We start from the raw sequence: 20416 nt of genomic DNA, 5'->3' as shown, positions 1-20416 counted from the left end.
AGGGGAATATTTTAGAATCATTTATTTTGGCTATAGTCATGATGGCTAAACTTGACACCTCAAATTTCCAGAGATCAACTTGTCCCTGGTTTTAGAAAATTACGTGATTTTAATGCCTAGGTTCACTAAAGTTCAGCCTTGCTGGATTACTGTACAGAGGAATGTTGCAGTCTATTTTCTGACCAAATGCCACTAGTGACGCTTTCTCCTTAAGACCTTTGATTCATAAATGTCTTTACATTTTGCTTAATTTTGCATAGGGATCAACCGATATTTATTTTTTTAGAGCCAATACCGATAATCTGTGAACTTTCAGGCCGATAGCTGATAACTTACCGATACCGATATTCTGTACATTTACCATTTAAAAAAAACAAAAACACTTTCTACACAAATCTACTGTTAACTGAACATGTTTATTATTTATTTGCAAGTCTTTTTTTATATTAAGGTAAATGCGCAAAATATACTTGTTTTCAAGAATATATGTGTGTGTATAGTGAATGCAGAGTGTTTGTGTAGTGTGTGTGTGTGTGTGTGTGTATAGTGAATGCAGTGTGTTTGTGTAGTGTGTGTATAATGAATGCAGAGCGTGTGTATGTGTAGTGTGTGTATAATGAATGCAGAGCGTGTGTATGTGTAGTGTGTGTATAATGAATGCAGAGTGTTTTTTTGTAGGTATGTTAAGTGTGTAAAATGAGGGGGGGTTGGGCATTTTTAATTTTTTTTATAAATATAAAATGTGAAAATTTTTATTTTAGCCCCCCCTCCCTGCTTCTTACCTGGCCAGGGAGGGGTAATATGGCATTCCTTGGTGGTCTGGTGGCATGGACTGTGCAGAGGGTGCCCAGCACACTCTTACTTACCTTCCCAGCAGCTCCTCTTTGAGCGTTGCCATGGTAACCTGTGGCAACGCTCTGACGGCCGCGCGGCTCACAAGATTTAGACGGGAGCTGAAGGGAGCTGCTGGGAAGGTAAGTAAGAGCGTGCTGGGCCCCCCAGGACCATGATGGCGGCCCTGGTCTGCATTATCAGCAATATTGGTATCTCTATTGGCCGATATTGCTGAAAATACAGAATATCTGCCGATAATATCGGCCAGACGGATAATTGGTTGATCCCTAATTTTGCATAATAATCTCTGACAAGTATTGGATTGGCGAAAGGTGTGCATGGTGAGCATATGCCCTATGTCCCCGATACTTATCTTTGCGATCATTGGAACCAATGAACTCACTGGAGGCAGAGTAGCCTGTGCAGAGACAATCCCACGACTGGAAGAAATAGTGGAAAATGTATACATACTTACCGTAATTTTATTTTCCTGGCTATTATTCATGGCAGTATATACAACATGGGTTAGCTCCGCCCCTTACAGCTGATAGGACAGGAAAAGCACTCAAACCTTTAAAGGAGGACCTCTTCCTAGGATCCCCAGTCAGTACCAAGCTCTACAGAAAAGTATAAACACAGATTAAAAGGGTGGGGAGTATATCCTGCCATGAATAATAGCCAGGAAAAGAAAATTACGGTAAGTATGAATACATTTTCCACTTTCATGGCCAATCATGGCAACATATATAACATGGGAATACCCAAGCTAACAAAAGGGAGGGATCAAGCCAACATTGCTGCAAATAAATTTATTCAAATAAACAAATACATTAACTGTGACAAGCACTATGAACTGAATTGAGGACTTGACGTCCAAAGTGAGTATCATTAGCGGATCGAACGTCCAACTGATATTGATTTATTAAGGTGTTAACAGAAGACCATGTGCCAGCTCTGCAAATATTGTCTGGAAAGACCCTTGCCACAGAAGCCCAAGAGGCAGAAACTGCTCGGGTGGAATGAGCCTTGATGCCCACAGGTAGAGGCATGTCCTTGCAACGATAAGCCTTGGAAATAGTCGTTACTATCCACTGTCTCAGAGTAGAAGTAGAAGCAGCTTCACCTTTTCTACGGCCCCAGGGTAAAACAAACAGTCTAGAAGATTTGTGGAAAGAGCTAGCTCTCTCAATGTAGATGGAGAGTGCTCTAACAACATCCAAGGTATGCCACCTCTCTTCTTCAGGAGAGTTAGGGCAAGGAGGGTAAGACCACATCCTCGTTCAAATGAAACTTTGAGACCACCTTGGGAAGGAAATCTGGCACAGGACGAAGAATCACTTCATCCTGAAGAAAGACAGTGAATGGAGGTTCACAAGACAAGGCCTGAAGTTCACATATCCTTCTCGCCGAGGCGATAGCTGTCAACAAAAGATCCTTTTGGGACAATAGTATCTCAGAAATACTGTCCAACGGTTCAAAAGGTGCCGCAGTCAAGGCACGTAACACCAAAGGCAAATCCCAGGCTGGCATAAAAGCCTTGAGAGGAGGTCGGATCTTCATAACCAAAGGCTGTAAAGCCCACCTGGTGCCAGTTAGGGCAGAGAGAGCCGAAACATGGACTCTAAGGGTGTTATAGCCAAACCCCTTATCCAAACCTGCTTGTAGGAAGCTCAGCACTGCAGCCAAGGATGGAGGAATGATGACAATCTCATGATCACAGGCCCAGCTGACTAAGTGTCAGGGTACCTGAGGTCTCTACCTCCGAGAGAGGTAGAGACTTAGACGTTTATCCGTCCGGACGCCATGTTTCTCCTGTTCCTCGCGGTCGACCCGTTCACATAAACGCCGGCCGCGAGGGACTTACTTCCTTGTGTAGCATGGTGCCCGGAGACCGACGTCATGACGCCAATCCGGAACGACCTGTCACTCAATCCGTTGGAGACCAATCAGGACTCGTCGGAGGCGTGTCTATCCTCTCTAGCCAGGGTATTTAAACATACTTCGCCCTGTTGCTCATTGCCCTGTCGTGGTTCTAGCCTGTCTAGTCACACAGTGCTCTGGTGTTTTTCAGTTATCCTTTTGGTTTCGACCCGGCTTGTTTATCTTACTCTGTTTACCTCTGTTATCCTTGACCCGGCTTGTTACTCGTTTACCTGTCCTCTCGTTCCCTCGACCTCGGCTTGTCTCTGACCATTCTCTATACTCTCTGTACGTTAGTCCGGCCATTCTAAGGTCTGGTATACGTACCCTGTACCTGTTTGTACTTTGCGTGTTGGATCCCTGACCCGATCCTGACACTAAGGCCTGCCAGATCCTGTAATAGGTAGATGAAGTCGAAACCTTACGGGACTGTAAAATAGTCTTAATAACCGAATCAGTCATACCCTCCTTCAAGAGAGATTCCCGCTCAATCTCTAGGCCCTCAAATGTAGAGCATGAGGCTCTGGATGCCTCAAAGGACCTTGCATCAGGAGGTCTGGCTGGACTGGAAGTTCCCACGGATCCTCCCGACTCATCCGTGTCGCCATAGGGAACTAAGGTCGACGTGGCCAAAATGGGAGAATGGCAATAGCCTATACCTTGTCCCTTTGTATCTTCCTCAACACAGTATAGATTAGAGGTATCGGAGCATCCTGACCCATGGCTTTTGGGTCGAAGTACCTGGGGAAAAATACTTCCACCTGTGCGTTCTGGGAGGTGGTCTATCTCATGTCATGTCAGGATTAGGCTTCGAAAAACCGATGGGCACAGCCGCCATTCAAACCCTGACATTGAGACTCGGCTCAGGAAATCCGCCACTGTATTCCGGACTCCCAGTAGGTGAATTGCTGATATGCCCTGGGAGTGCATGATAGCCCACCTCATTATAGGTTTCAATTCCTTCATGAGTCTGAGACTGTGTGTTCCACCCTGATGATTCAAGTAGGAGACAGCTGCCATGTTGTCCGAACATACTCGAATCCAGCGTCCTTTCAGGGTCGTCTGGAAATGTAGAAGGGCTCTGAATATGGCCCGTAACTCCAAGGTGTTGCTCAGAAGGGCTGACTCTTTTACAGTCCATAGACCCTGAACAAGCCTGTCTTGACAATAGGCTCCCCATCCCCGGGAACTGGAATCCGTGGTAAGTATTACCCATTGTGGATCTGACAGGGGAAAGCCCCTGGACACATTCTTTCTCCTCAACCACCAGGAAAGATGGAGTCTTACCATCGAAGAAATCTTGATGGGTTGATTCCAATTCAACTTCCTGTTGGGGTTCATGATGGAGTTAATTTTCATTGCTGGTCTCAAAGGCAACATAGGCCCAGCAAACCCATCTGGCAAATTTCATGTGCAAACATGGAAAATGGCAAATCCCTACATTTGACCCCTGTAAGTTTGCAAAATCCCATAAAACCTGTACATTGGGGGCACTGTTGTACTTGGGAGATTTTGCTAAACACACTGGGGTGTTATTTGTCAGCAACACATAACAGGAAGTGAAAACCATGCTTAAAGTACAATGTGAGAGAAAAATAACACAAAAAAATGACTACCCAAAAGTGTGACAAAGACTAGTGCATGGTAAGTGTAGAAATACCCTAGGGTGTCTACTTTTCAAAAATATATGGTTTGATGGGGTTAAATTACATTGGCCGCACCAATGTACCAACGGGGCCTCCACCCCTCGGAAGGCAACTGCCCAATACACATCTGAAATCCATGGCTCACCCGAGAGCCCCGAGCACTGGAACAAACAGAAAAACAACACACACAACACGGTCGAGAAACGCTGTAAAAGGAGTGCAATGTAATGTTGTGCAAAAGTGTTTGTATATGCTACCCCCCCTTTCTTTCTTTTCACGTTTCTGTACCCCACACTCTTGCTTACCACAGAATACATATTGAAAACAAAATAAAGAATTTATAAAAAAAAAAAATTACATTGGCCGGCTTCAAAAATGTCCCAAATAGGACATAGGTGCATGATGACCAACTGTGAAAATTCCAAGCACCCTCCAAATAAGGACTTTTAGCCCCCAGAGAAACCGACACACCTGTACATGGGTGATATCACAGTACTCAGGAGATGTTGCCAAACACATATTGGGGTGTTCTTTGGCAGTAACCCTTCAAGTTCTCCGTATAGGTATTCTTAAATTGCTATGTGTGTCAAAAAAATCACAGACTATTATTTTATTTTTAAAAAATTGGGAATAGATTGGTGGTTAAATGGTTGCATCAAAAAAGTCAAAATACTCCAAGTTTAATACCTTAGGTTGACTTATTTTAAAAAAAATATATACATGTGAAGGGTTATTCAGGGATTCCTGACAGATATGATTGTTGCAATGCAACTTGTGTTAATTTTGAAAATATATGGTTTGGAAATAGCAAAGTGCTACTTGTACTTATAGCCTTATAACTTTCCAAAAAAAAAAACTAAGAAAATGTTAACATTGGGTATTTCTAAACTCAGGACAAAACTTAGAAACTATTTAGCATGTGTGTTTTTTGGCGGTTGTAGATGCGCAACAGATTTTAGGAGTCAAAGTTTAAAAAAATCTGTTTTCATCATATTTTATAAATGTTTATAGTACATTATATGATATGATGAAAATAATGGTATCTTTAGAAAGACCATTAAATGGCAAGAAAACTGTACATAATATGTGTGGGTACAGTAAATGAGTAAGAGGAAAATTACAGCTGAACACAAACAACGCAGAAATGTAAAAATAGCCCTGGTCCAAAACGGTTAGAAAATTGAAAAGTGGTCTGGTCACTAAGGGGCAAGTACAAACATTCTTATTTTCATGTATTTTGCAGAATGAAAGCTTGACTTAACCTAATTTATACTCTAGTTATGATTATCAGCTTGAATAGGAACTAAGTTTTGTGTCAGACGCCACTAGTCACCGATATAATACCTGCAAATATTCTGAACATATAAACTCACCTCATGCTTACAAACAAAATGGGAAGTTTGAATGGGTCATATCATTCCTGCATGTAGGGGGAGGAGTGAATGGACCATGTCACTACACTAGCATTCCAAAGATTGATAAAGATTACTATAGCAGTTTTAAATACCTTTATTTTATAAAGATTTGATTTAACTGTATTTACAGTATCTGGGCATTATGCTAAAATGCAAGCATTCTTTATACATTATGTTGCCATATCTAGTAACCTGTACTGGTAGTAATGCCTGCATGACCCTTACAAATTCCTACAAACAAGGTATTTAACCAATTTTATGTATCTATTTTTTCTCATGCACTACATATGAGAAAAAAAATAGCATTTTTGCTTTTATTCTAACATTTTATATCCTTTGTAAATATATTGCTTTGCATTTTCCAAATATTTTTTTTTTATAGAGGCAGAAGATATAAGTGAACAATAAAAATAGGGCACATTTCCATAATTTAAATGTTTACATTTTTATACGTTTATGTGGTAGATAATACATACCTTCCTTTACATATAGGTAATTCTAATATGTATTCAATGAAAAAATGCTAGGTATTCAATGGCTTAAAGGTAAAGCCCAAACCCCTGAAGTTTTTTAGCGTTTAAAGCGGCACTATCATAGCTGCATCCCTTTTTTTTTTTTTTTAAAACCCCACCACCTTCTGACTCCTTTACATTTGATTGTCCCACTAGCCACCCGCAGATGCCTCTAGGTTCCCCATTTAACTTGTTTTAACTTCATTATTTGTCCGGATCTATGTCTTAGGCGCCGCCATCTTAGTGTTGCCAGATGAAGGCCTGCAGACACATTATCTTCCCATAGTAAATAGCACTGTGAAATTCCCGAGCATGCCCAATTAAACACTTGGGCATTGGGTTTTGTCTGAACAGGAATTTTTACTATTTGTCAGAAAGACGAATGAATGAATGAATGATTAGAAAGAAAGAAAGAACTAAGACCGAATTTCAATTAATTTATTCTGTTAACTTTATTACAAGGAGGGAGCTACTGGCTTGCAGCTCCCTCCTTGTAATATATATATATATATATATATATATATATATATATATATTTTAAGCGGTTACTTCTTAAATCCTCCCTATACCCCCTCACTCTATGGGTCATTATGACCTCCTCATATTAGCATAAGCTAGGTTAAAAGCACCCTCCTGCCCCTACTCATTATCCGGGGAGTAAGGGTATATCTACTAAATAGTGAGCAGCCAATAACTGCTCTCTGTTGTAAATTAAAAAAAAAAAGTCCCTCATGCACCCAAATTGGGGTATTTATTATATTTAACAAGGGGTATATGTCCAGTCACCAATGGGTGGGGGCTTGTGGGTCTGACAGTAGGTCCCTGCCTTCACTTAGAGTCGCCACCCACCACGAATAGATATGGGCCGTGGTGGAGACAAAATGTCCCCTCATTACACATTACACATTATCAATTCGGGCCTCCACCATTTGCTGAGGGGTGGGGGTCCCCCTATTGTACCGGGGGGACACTAATTATCTTGTTTAGTTTATTTGGCTTCACTTGCGGGGCAAAGGGAGGGGCACTATGCCCCCGTTGTTAATTATTTTAATATGTACCCCACCATGGATTCAGGGGGTGTCTTTTTTTTATAGCAGTGAGCAGCCATAGTGGTATAGCGAGTAGGGGCAGGAGGTAGATTTTAAACTCCCTTAATTACTAATACTAGATAATTGTTTACTTGGTATTAGTAAAATTGGCTGAAAGACCAATCTTGTTCTTTCAGCTTTTTAGTAGACAGCTCCCTATTACTTGTGTGAATTACTAAACGGCTGCAAAATATTGACCAAATTTTATCCGAAAACGATTAGACAAACTGTGGATGTCTGCATTACCGAGCGAATGGTGTTCACGCGAGAACACGGAGGAGGGTGAGTATGATGGGGAATTTATTTTTCTTAAACAGAAAATGGAGCAAACTTAAGCTCCTCCTTGTGTCCGAGAATGTCAGGTGTAGGAAAAATACACAAGAAAAAGTAGTCCCTACTGCCTTATGATTTTTTTTTTAAAAATAGAGCAGATAAGAAACTAGAAAAAAACACGAACAAGAACAGACTCTGAGAAAGAAAGAGGACAGTGCCGCTTTACAACAATAGAAAAGTGGTGTTTTTAAGAGAAATTGTCTGTTTTTTAAAGGTGCACCCCTTAACCACAAACAAGCATTCCCTGGGTGGCCGCCATTCGTATATATACGAACACACGTGTGTCTCCCTAATGTAGGCAGCGGTACATGGTCGTAGACTCCATGGATCTCTGAGTCTACTACGCAAGCCTGTGAACCCTGCTGAAACTTGTACCCCTGCCCGTTCGACATCCCGACCAGCTAGGAGAACGGCGTTCAGGAGTCAACATTACCCCGCACTCAATGTACAAAATTCTATTGAAACTAGCACTGACCCGTGGATAAGTCGACTCTGCGTTAAATTTAAGTTTATGACTAAAGTATCTTGGCTTATACACGAGTATATGCGATAATCAACTTTACTGCCAAATGGATTATTCATAAGAGTTCTAAAACAGTCTAAGGAGAATATTTCATTATGATTTCTAGGAAAATGCAAAAAATTATGGAACGAGATACCATTCACTACACATTATGCATGTGCATTAAATAAAAACTTTTTTTAAGAATTGCAAAATGATAATATTTTTATAAGAGCTACACTTTCTGCCACTGATACCTTTGTCATTGGGCTCACATCCAAATGCTGCTATTCTGACTGCAAATATCCTCTATTGAGGGATTTTGGGAGTAGGGTGTTGCTGCAGTGCTTCTCACTGTAAAGCACCGCAGTGTTTTGTTAACTTTGCTGCAGGGGCCTCTCATATTCAAGTGACTGCTTGATCATCTGCCACTGCTGCCTCTGCCCCTGGGCCCATGTTCAAAGGCTGCTGTTGTTCTGACTTCAAAATTCAAGTTCAACCCTTTACTGATTGTTGGTAGTAGGATACCACTGTAATATTTTGGCCTGTATAGCGCTGCAGTTTCTGTTATTATTTTTGTTTTACAGGGTTCTGATTGTAAAGTGACTGACCATCTGCCAGGCAGTCTGGGATCAAATCCAATCCCTATTTTAATCTCTGTGTGTGTGTGCAATGTGCATTCAATTGCAATGAATGCATAATATTGCATAATGCATGTGCAAATTCTATAGCTATGTAGCCATAGCCACTAGTAACCAGCGAGCCATTAGCCTTTCTTTACAAATTATGTATTGTGTACTGTGTGGAAGCTTGCCTCCTGCCCACCAACTATGGTCCAGGTTTGGGACACTGTTTGGGAGTTGCTCTGCCCAGCTGCCATTAGTGGCTTTCCCTGGGTGTCCCTGGTTCGGCACTTTCCCTTAATGTGAATGGAACCGAACGCTGGCTCACGGGCGGCCGTTTGTATTAACCAAATCCACGAATGGTCCTCAGCGGTACTTAGCTGTGACTGCTATGGAACTAATTTCGGCATGAGGAATTCTTGGGTTCCTGGTCACCTCAGCGGTACTTAGCCGTGCATGTTATGGAACGGTTTTCGGCATGAGGTGACCGTGTGGGTCCTGGACAACTTGGTCCGGGATTTTGAACCACTTTGAAAAACACCAGGAGAGCGCTTTTTGGAGGGAAGATGCTTGAGTCTAGGGAGAACAAACTGTGGTGGACCTGGTATCATTCACTGAGGTTGCCCGAACCTATAGTTAGTTCTGCCGAACAGACCCATATCCCGCTGTTCGGGAACCAAACAGAACATGTGTGGTCCCCCTCTTTATTGACTCAGAACACCGACGACCCCTGGCTGTTAACCGAAATTAAAGGATTAATTTGAGGGCTTTCCCTGGGTGGCCGTCATTCGTATAACCAAATGCAAGTAGTCCAGTGCATGGCTCCCATTTTGCTTCCGAACACAGGCAGCGGTACTTGGTTGTCAAGTACGTGGAACTCATTTTGTCTACACGTTCTCGCAAACCCCGATTATGTGTTGTCTAGTTACTGGGAGGGGAAGGGCTATTCACTACTCAGCACCTTATTCCAGCTCGTGGAGGATTCGGCGGGGAAAGTCATGGTAAGGACTACAGCTCGCAGGACTGTGTTGTCCAGTACCTGGGAGGGAATAGAGCTAGTCCCCTATCCTGCTCCAGGACAGAGAGGCTCCAGGAGGACCCCAGTCAAGCCACAGTGATTGGGGCAGAAGCACTGAGGTTTTCCCTGGTTCCAGCTATGAAGTGGTCCTTGGCGGACGTACCCAGCCGAGGTACAGGGAGTTCCGCTACACAATCTGTGATGATTTATTAAATTATCTTTACCCAATTAGTGGTAGATTGTTCTATCCCCATAAGCAGGACTGAGGTCATCCACAATGGAGCCTAGTTGAGGCTCAGTACAAGGGACACACTGGTGATATTGGAATCTTTATGTGGATACTGGTCTTTTTACCCAAGTGATGATTGCCACCTTCTCAGACTCTAGAAAGTGTAAGTGGATGCTAAAATACTCCTGATAACTATATATTATACTGTATTAAGCTATTGTAAATTCTGTCTCATGTAATGTAGATACAGTATCTAGGTACTTGAGTGATTCAAGTCCACAAAGTTTGCTCTTGTACATCTCTAACTAAACAGTAAGATACAGTGTATGGTTGTCATCTCTATTATCCATGTGGATACTGTTTGTAGAGGGACAGCTGCCACATTCTAGGGCAGTGATGGCTAGCCTTGACACCATAAACTGTTTGTTTCTGGACTACATTTCCCATGATGCTCAGCTAGCTTTTAGATTTTAAAAGCTAGCTGAGCATCAAGGGAAATGTAGTCCAGAAACAATTTAGGGTGTCAAGGTTAGCCATCACTGTTCTAGGGCATCGATTCACTGCAAGTTAGAGCAAATTCTCTAGTTAGTATTAGATTACAGTGGAACCTCGGTTCTGGAACGCTGCCTTACTCGAACATTTCAGGATTCAAACAAAATATTTGAGAAAAAAAAAGTATCTGTACCCAAGCAAAATTCAATATTAGAACAAAATCGCACAGCATTAACCTGGTTGGTACCGCTTTGGAACCTTGTTGGTATGACGCATCGGCCTCCTAGCACTAGACAAAGCGAACAGAGCTCCAGTCTGTCACCAAACCGAACTGGCAGGTAAAGTAAAGTTACATTTTCATTTACTTTGTTTTTATTGGTTTTCTGTATAATATTATGCATTTGAAGTGTTATTAAATGTTGTGTTAAATTTTTGGAGGTCTGGAACGGATTAATTTAATTTACATTAATTCTTATGGATAATTTTGATTCGGTTTTCAAACGAATTGGTTCTCAAACAGCCTTCTGGAACGGAATAAGTTCGAGTTCCGAGGTTCCACTGTATATTGAGCACCAGAGGACAGCACATTTGAATAGAGGCACATGGAGGGGCTGGGGAGAATAGAGACACATGGAAGGGCTGGGGAGAATAGAGACACATGGAAGGGCTGGGGAGAATAGAGACACATGGAAGGGCTGGGGAGAATAGAGACACATGCAAGGGCTGGGGAGAATAGAGACACATGGAAGGGCTGGGGAGAATAGAGACACATGGAAGGGCTGGGGAGAATAGAGACACATGGAAGGGCTGGGGAGAATAGAGACACATGGAAGGGCTGGGGAGAATAGAGACACATGGAAGGGCTGGGGAGAATAGAGACACATGGAAGGGCTGGGGAGAATAGAGACACATGGAAGGGCTGGGGAGAATAGAGACACATGGAAGGGCTGGGGAGAATAGAGACACATGGAAGGGGAGGGGGAAGAGACATATGAATAAGCTGGGGGTAAAAGTGAGAAGCAAGGAGGGGCTGGGGGGAAAGAGACACGCAGAGGGGCAGAGTTGATCTCTGCCAAATGAAGAGCACACTCATAGGACTTCAAAATAAAAAAGAGAACATATTTTTTACAGCTCTGCAACAACATACATTCACAATCAATCTCATTACCAAACTTTTCTTAATATGTCACGGTAGTTGGACTGGAACATTGATGCAAATGCAAGTCTGCTTAAAATAAATCCGCTCTCTTGTTTATTTTGAATCCCTATGAGTGCTAACTTTCATGTTGGAGTAATAGTTTTACATTTTAATCTTTTCTGCCTCTTTATCTAATTATCTTTTAAGCGCTAAATCACTTTGTTTATGCAGTCCTAGTCACGCCTCCCTGTACGTGTCTTACACAGCCTTCCTAAACACTTTATGTAGCAAATTCTGTTTAATTTACACTCTCCTTCTCTGTTGATAAGTAGCTGGACATTGCATGAGCCTCCTGTATGTGAATAAAGTGCAATTTATAAAGCAGTAGATGAAAACTACTAAAGTAAGTTAACCTCTTAAGGACAGTCAGTTGTACAAGTTGTGATCAATACAAAACCGTGAATTTGCACTATATGTCTGTTCAACCATAATTTAACTCTTTTATATTAAGTACACCCACACATATTATATATCATTTTGTTAAGGATAAACAGGGCTTTCATATCAAATCAAATATTTATATATGAAACAATTTAATATGAATAAAATTTCAGCATGGCATTTTAACTGTTAATACTATAATACAGTTTTTACTGCAACAAATTACACATATATATGCATTCAGCGATGGCTCACAAGTACAACAAAAGTACCCACTATGTACAGGTTTTATGGTGTATTGGAGAGTTACAGGGTCAAATATAGGGTTTTCCTCTTTTTCATTTTTACTAATTGAAATTTGCCAGGCTGGTATGCTGGGCCTATGCTGCCTTTGGGACTGTATGGCAGTCCAGGAATGGAAATTAACATCAGCATGGCATCAGTGGTGTATTTTGGTTTTGTGCTGCCCTGGGCAGGGCAAAACTCCCCCTTCCCCGCCTTCTAAATACACACACACACATTTACTGACAGATACGCATACACTAGCTAACGGAAACACACACACACACACTAACAGACACACTCACACTTACTAACACACACTCACACTTACTAACAGACACACACTCACTCACAGACACACACACACTCACTAACAGACACCCACAGTCAGACACCCACAGTCAGACACCCACAGTCAGACACCCACAGTCAGACACCCACAGTCAGACACCCACAGTCAGACACCCACAGTCAGACACCCACAGTCAGACACCCACAGTCAGACACCCACAGTCAGACACCCACAGTCAGACACCCACAGTCAGACACCCACAGTCAGACACCCACAGTCAGACACCCACAGTCAGACACCCACAGTCAGACACCCACAGTCAGACACCCACAGTCAGACACCCACAGTCAGACACCCACAGTCAGACACCCACAGTCAGACACCCACAGTCAGACACCCACAGTCAGACACCCACAGTCAGACACCCACAGTCAGACACCCACAGTCAGACACCCACAGTCAGACACCCACAGTCAGACACCCACAGTCAGACACCCACAGTCAGACACCCACAGTCAAACACCCACAGTCAAACACCCACACACTAACAGACGCACTCACTAACAGACGCACTCACTAACAGACGCACTCACTAACAGACGCACTCACTAACAGACGCACTCACTAACAGACGCACTCACTAACAGACGCACTCACTAACAGACGCACTCACTAACAGACACACACACACACAAACTAACAGACACACAGACACTCACATTAACACAGTCACTGTTTTTTTTTTTTTTTTTAAACCCCCCAGCCTCCTTACCTTTTGGAATGATGGGGGGGTTTCTCACATTCCCTGGGGGTCATATGATGTCATATTCCGGCTCCCAGCATCACTCTGCGGGCGGCGCGCGAGGGAGCTGAGCAGACAGCTCAGGGGAAAGTGCTCCTTCGCCAGCGCCAACCGACTGACTGCCCGCCCGCCTGCCTACCTGGACTGTTAGCCGCAAGGCTAACAAGGCATTTGCCCTGGGCATTTGAGGCGGCTTTTTTTGCCGCCCCCTTGAAAATGCTGCCCCAGGCAAATGCCTTGTTTGCCTCGCGGATAAAAAGTCCCTGCATGGCATATCAAATGGGGTATGTCTAGTCTTTTGTAGTAGCCACTTGGTCAAAGTGAGCGTTCATATTAGTTTTGTGGCATTTTTCACACAAAGACTGCACTATTATTGATTATATAATAGTCATTATACATTTTACTGCTCTAAAACACTAATCATTTCCTCCCCCCCCCCCCCCTTTTTGTGTCACTTTTTTTTTTGATGTGTGCAATTTATGCATCAACATTATACGGTATATTTTACAAACATGTGCAGAGCAGACATGTATATATGTGTAGGAAAGGCGCTTAAAATAAATATAAATATATATATATATATATGTATTTTTTTTTTTCTCCCCACGTTTCAGAACAGAAATGCACTAACATGCTGAATAAAAAAAAATGCCTGAGCTCAATATGTAGCTGGCACAACTTATAACGACCGTATGATGAGTGCACTATGTAAAGTAGGTTGTTGCTAATAGAGCAAATATAATAAACATGCTAAAGACAGTGTGTGTCAGGTTAGATATGCCAGAGAATAACATTGTAGGATAAACATGGTAGGCTAATATTGCATGAGTAGCTATCGGGGTGTTGTCCAGGCCAGCATGCTGAAGAGAACTAACTAGGTAATGTATATCACACTGGGGAGTGATACGAAGAATAGACCACCGGATCCTGCAAAGGTTCTGAACCATGGTTAGCGGTTTACAGTGGTGTGTGTCAGACTGCCAGTCCTAGCTTAGCCGATGCCCACGTGTGGAAAGTTCATGTAGGAGGTAGGAAGGTCCGCAAAGGCTGCGGCACAATGGGAGCAAAACGGGACATCCCTCCAGCCCCAGGCCGGCACACGGGCCAGCATCTTCAAGCAACGAACCTGGGGGCTCAAGGAGACCAAGTCCATCCCACAGCGTGGGCGACAGGAGGCCCTGGTGTTTAGTTGCTGGCAGTGGCGGGTGTGACAGACCCATCTGTCTGGAAACTACTTTTATTTCACCTTTATTCGTCTGATGGTTCGGCAATTTCCCTGTCGGTACAGTTCCTACGTTATTCCCCTGTTTTACAGAAAGAACTGCCGAACGGCCGGCCACCCAGCATAGAAGTGTGCTGCTTGTTAACCTCTTGGCCCCATTAGAACATTGCGGTTAGCCGCAGACACTTCCTAACTGTCGAAGGTCGGCTGGGTGGTCGTCGTTCGTATGAACGAATACCTGGCGGTGGCCCTCTTGGACATATGAATGCCCAGTGGTGTTCGTCGACTATTTCATGGAACTGAAAACGGATACTATTTCTCACGAACACCGCTGAAGCTGCCGACCTTCCTTCATCATACGACCGCCGTACCATTCGGTACTTTTCCTCACAAATGGAGTCACCCCAGATAGCTGTCCCATGGAGCCCATTCGTACAATGAAAGACTATGTGAAATACTTTGGCTCCATGGCAATTTAACTGTATGTATGTGATCTGAGCGCTATTAGGTAATAATATGCGCTCAGATCTAAGCTATCTGGGGATATGTTGCATATAGGTGTTACATTCGATAAATTGCAACTTTTAGATTTTTATGTATTTTTGTCCATGTTTATAAAATTGAGTTTTCCTCTATCCTCGGAGATAATTGAGTTACTTCCTTGATTATCTGCAGGATAGAGAGGCGGGTCTTATACAGTTAAAGGGGAGTGTTTCTGTCTAACACTGTGATTGGCTACTGTGCTACTTTTGTCACAGTTTTCCACCAGGTCCCCTAGGAAGTGTCCACCTGGTGGAAGACCTACATAAATACCGGGCAGGGAGCCCACATTAAACCAGATTCCTGCTTGACCCTCAGTACAGAGCCTCATCTCGTACTTGGGGGGATTATTCGTATACTTTTCCTGTTCGGCTGTTTGGAGTGTGTATTGTTCGTATGATTGCTTATTCGACTGATTGGAGGTTCGATAGCTGCCTTTGTGTTCGAGAAGGGAATACCCTAAACGGCTTTAACCACTTTTGTACCCGGGGTGCCGTTACAGCGGGTAACTCTCTGTCGGTGTGGTTGATGCTTCAGGGTTAGTACCCTGGGGTACCACTGCTTAGGCCGGGTAGATCGTTGGGTAAAGACCAATCCTGAAGGGGGTCTCCTCGCTCTCGGGTCGACATCCCTCCTTAGACTGCTGCTGGGTGGCTGCTGCACGGCTGTCTAGCATGGCCCAGAATCGAGCGAACAGCTCATCTAGCCTTTGAAGAGATTGCTCCATAAAGTTGAGTAGGATCTTCCCTGCATACTGTGGCAGTGCCTTGAGGAAGATTTGCGCAGCCGCCATCTTGGCTCCACGTGGGGATTGTGTCTGCAGCTGATCAGGCAGTGTGTGTTTGTTTGGAGCTCCAGGCAGGTCAGGCCAGTGGTGACCGGGATATCCCCCACCGGTCCAGAGGGTGGGGGTGCATAGTAGATGTGCCATGCCGTGCTGTGTAGCGTTAGTAGGCCACAACCTGCCATTGCGGGTCCAGTTGACTGGGGGTCTTGAATCTCAATCGATTCAGTGGAGTAGGTAACACCACAGCTTGACTGTCCCAGCTCGGTAGCCCAAGATATCTCCAGGAATCAGCATTGATGGCAGGTGCTCAAACAAAGCATGTCTGGCGAGCTCAAGTTCAGGCCCTGCCCGCCCACCCCCACTCATATTTGTGTTCAGCGATGTCCCATGTGTTAAACCGTACCCTGCATGTACAGGTATTATGGAGTTTTGGAAAGTTACAGGGTCAAATATAGGGCTTGCCCATTTAATTTTTTTTTTTACACATTCTAATTTGCGAGATTGGTTATGGTGCCTTTGAGACTGCATGGCAGCTCAGGAATGAGATTTGCTCTCATCATGGCATACCATGATTTGCAAAGGTAGACAACCCAGGGTATTCAAAATAGGATATGTCCAGTCTTTTTTAGTAGTCACAAACCCTGGCCAAATGTAGCATTCATAATTGTTATTGGTTTTTGCATTAAAAAAAAGCCTTTCCATATCATTGTCATTTTAAAGTTTTACTGCTCTAAAACACTCATATTTGTGTTCAGCGATGCCTCACGAGTAAAACAGTACCTCACATGTACAGATTTTTTGGATTTTTGGAAGGTTACAGGGACAGACATTCCTTGCTTTCCCATTTCAGTTTGCCAGTTTGGTTTGCTGAGCCTTTGAGATGTTGCCTTTGAGACCATATGGCAGCCCAGGAATGAGAATTACCCCCATCATGGCATACTATTCACAAAAGTAGACAAACCAGAGTATTCAGAATTGGGTAAGTTCAGTCTTTTGTAGTAGTCACATTTTTTTACCCTTCAAATAATGTGCAATATATGCATATTGAAATAAAAAATACATTTAAAGCGACTCTATCATCCCCCTGCAAAATGAGTATGTCATAAAGATAGAATCTTTATGAAATATTACATTGGCTCTGTTGGAATTTCGCAGAAATTCCAACTGAGTCAAACGATATACTGAAACAAAGTAAGGACTAAACTCAGTATTTTATTACGCTTGACACGCATGACAATAGGGGGCGAGGGAGAGTTACTTTTTGTCAAAAATGCCATTTCCCCCAGCTGTCACCTGTAAGTGCTGTAAGAAGGCATAAAAGGCTTTTTCTATGGAGTAAAATCTTTTGGGGTCCTCTATAGACCTCAGTGTTGTACTTTTGCTCCTGCACTAAAATCGGCTACTGGCTGCTTAAAGGAGCACTATAGGGTCAGGAACAAACATGTATTCCTGACCCTATAGGGTTAAAACCACCATCTAGCCACCCTGGTCCCCTCTTGCCTCTCTAAAAATAGTAAAATCCTACTTGTATTCAAGCCTTAAGCTGCTGGCTTTGTCCCTGTTTCCTTTAGACCTGCCTGCTGACATCAGCAGAAGGGGTAGCCTGATCCAATCACAATGCTTCCCCAGAGGATTGGCTGAGACTGACAAAGAGTCAGATCAGGGGCAGAGCCAGCATGATTCAAACACAGCTCTGGCCAATCAGCATCTCCTCATAGAGATGAATTGAATCAATTAATCTCTATGAGAAAAGTCCAGTGTTTGTATGCAGAGGGTGGAGAAACTGAATGTTTGGATGCATTTTAGGCAGCCATGATCCAGGAAGGATCTCTGATGGCTATCTGATGAGTGGCCAGTGAAGTTATCACTAGGCTGTAATGTAAACACTGCATTTTCTCTGAAAAGACCGTGTTTACAGCAAAAAGCCTGAAGGTAATGATTCTACTCACCAGAACAAATTCAATAAGCTGTATTTGTTCTGGTGACTATAGTGTCCCTTTAAATAGATCAGATGGAAAATGATGAGAACACCTGCAAAGGACAGGTTTTGGTAAGTAAAACCTTGCCCCTAGTGGCTACCAGACCCTCATCAATGATGTCACCATCGTGGTAACAGAATGTTTTAAACATTACTGTCAAAAACACTCAAAATATTAGATTTTATTTGCAAACTGCTTGATAGTGGAGTTAAAGGGACACTATAGTCAACTGAACAACTTTAGCTTAATTAAGCAGTTTTGGTGTATAGAACATGCCCCTGCAGCCTCACTGCTCAATCCTCTGCCATTTAGGAGTTAAATCCCTTTGTTTATGAACCCAAGTCACACCTCCCTGCATGTTACTTACACAGCCTTCCATAAACACTTCCTGTAAAGAGAGCTCTATTTAGGCTTTCTTTATTGCAAGTTCTGTTTAATTAAGATTTTCGTATCCCCTGCTATGTTAATAGCTTGCTAGACCCTGCAAGAGCCTCCTGTATGTGATTAAAGTTCAATTTAGAGATTGAGATACAATTATTAAAGGACCACTCTAGGCACCCAGACCACTTCAGCTTAATGAAGTGGTCTGGGTGCCAGGTCCAGCTAGGGTTAACCCATTTTTTTTTATAAACATAGCAGTTTCAGAGAAACTGCTATGTTTATTAATGGGTTAAGCCTTTCCCCAAATCCTCTAGTGGCTGTCTCATTGACAGCCGCTAGAGGCGCTTGCGTGATTCTCACTGTGAAAATCACAGTGAGAGCACGCAAGCGTCCATAGGAAAGCATTGTAAATGCTTTCCTATGCGACCGGCTGAATGCGCGCGCAGCTCTTGCCGCGCGTGCGCATTCAGCCGAGGGGGAGGAACGGAGGAGGATCGGAGGCAGAGATCTCCCCGCCCAGCGCTGGAAAAAGGTAAGTTTTACCCATTTTCCCCTTTCCAGAGCCGGGCGGGAGGGGGACCCTGAGGGTGGGGGCACCCTCAGGGCACTATAGTGCCAGGAAAACGAGTATGTTTTCCTGGCACTAGAGTGGTCCTTTAAAGTAAATTACATCTGTTTGAAAGTGAAACCAGTTTTTTTTTTCATGCAGGCTCTGTCAATCATAGCCAGGGGAGGTGTGGCTAGGGCTGCATAAACAGAAACAAAGGGATTTAACTCCTAAATGACAGTGAATTGAGCAGTGAAATGGCATGGGAATGATTTATACACTAAAACTGCTTTATTTAGCCAAAGTAATTTAGGTGACTATAGTGTTCCTGTAAGCTAAAGTTGTTTAGAGTGTCACTTTAATGAAATGGCTGCTTCCAGTGACGATGTTTGTGAAAACAGAGGTTGATTTTGGTAGAAAAAGGGGTTAGTGGAGTAGTAGATGGGTGCCAACTGGCAGTAAAAGGGTTAGTTAGTAAAAAGAGGTTGCTTTTGGCAGTAAAGATATTTGTGGATCAAAGAATTTGCTGCTGTTGAATAGTAATGAATCCAGGCTTTCATGCTGCCCTCAGTCGAATGCAGCTATAAATAGAGCTGTTGGAGGCTGAGTGAAGCCTCCCAGGACATTCCATTCTGTCTGCTCTGTACATTCACTATACATTGCTTTGCAGTCGCAGAACACACAAGCACATTAATTCTGTTCTGAATTCCAGTAGATATTGCTCTGCACTCTAGAACACATTTCTGAGTTCTCACTGTAGATCATCTCAGCCTGTGCCTGTTTGTACTCCCAACAAAATGTTCTCTGCACCCCCTGCGTGTTCCAATATGTCTGCTCTGCCTTTCATGAATGTGATGTGCATGCTCATCACATTCAATCCTGCCTTTGCATTTTGAACTGCACGAAAGTCCATTATGACTGCTTCTAACTCCTACCTGACATTACTTTGTATTTCCGACATAGGCCTTGATTTAATATTTTTTGCATATAATTATTTTCGGATAAATGTTTAAAATGATTTAACTATATATATATATATATATATATATTTTTTTTTTTGGTTTTCATTTTTTTTTTGGAGGGAAAAAAAATCACATTAAAAGTTTATCCAAAAAATATCACATTATTTGAAATGCTAATTCAAAAATATTAAATCAAGGCTATAGTCTGTTTGTACTGCACTCCCATCATATGCCATTTACTCTGCTCTCCATATACATTCTTCACTGCACTCACAGCACATTAATTTTCCTGGATATATCAATGGCAGCACAACAGATAGGTATAACTCCTCCTGCTCCCTAATTGGACAAGACACCTCCTAATCAAATAAGAAAAGAACCTCCTTCCCCTACACCCCAACTCTTTTTTTCCTGTTCACTTCTTCTAGTGC

General features: G+C 42.9%; 1 protein-coding gene across 6 annotated transcripts in view; it reads left to right on the top strand.

Annotated features, from left to right (window-relative positions):
* Positions 1 to 20416, top strand: part of IQSEC1 (IQ motif and Sec7 domain ArfGEF 1) — a 421691-nt gene that overhangs the window by 105670 nt on the left and 295605 nt on the right. The gene's annotated exons all lie outside the window — the stretch shown is intronic.

This window comes from Pelobates fuscus, chromosome 7 (assembly GCF_036172605.1).
Source record: "Pelobates fuscus isolate aPelFus1 chromosome 7, aPelFus1.pri, whole genome shotgun sequence".
NCBI classification, from domain to species: domain Eukaryota; kingdom Metazoa; phylum Chordata; class Amphibia; order Anura; family Pelobatidae; genus Pelobates; species Pelobates fuscus.
Note: the sequence above shows the minus strand (reverse complement) of the source record. Positions and strands in the feature narration are given on the sequence as shown.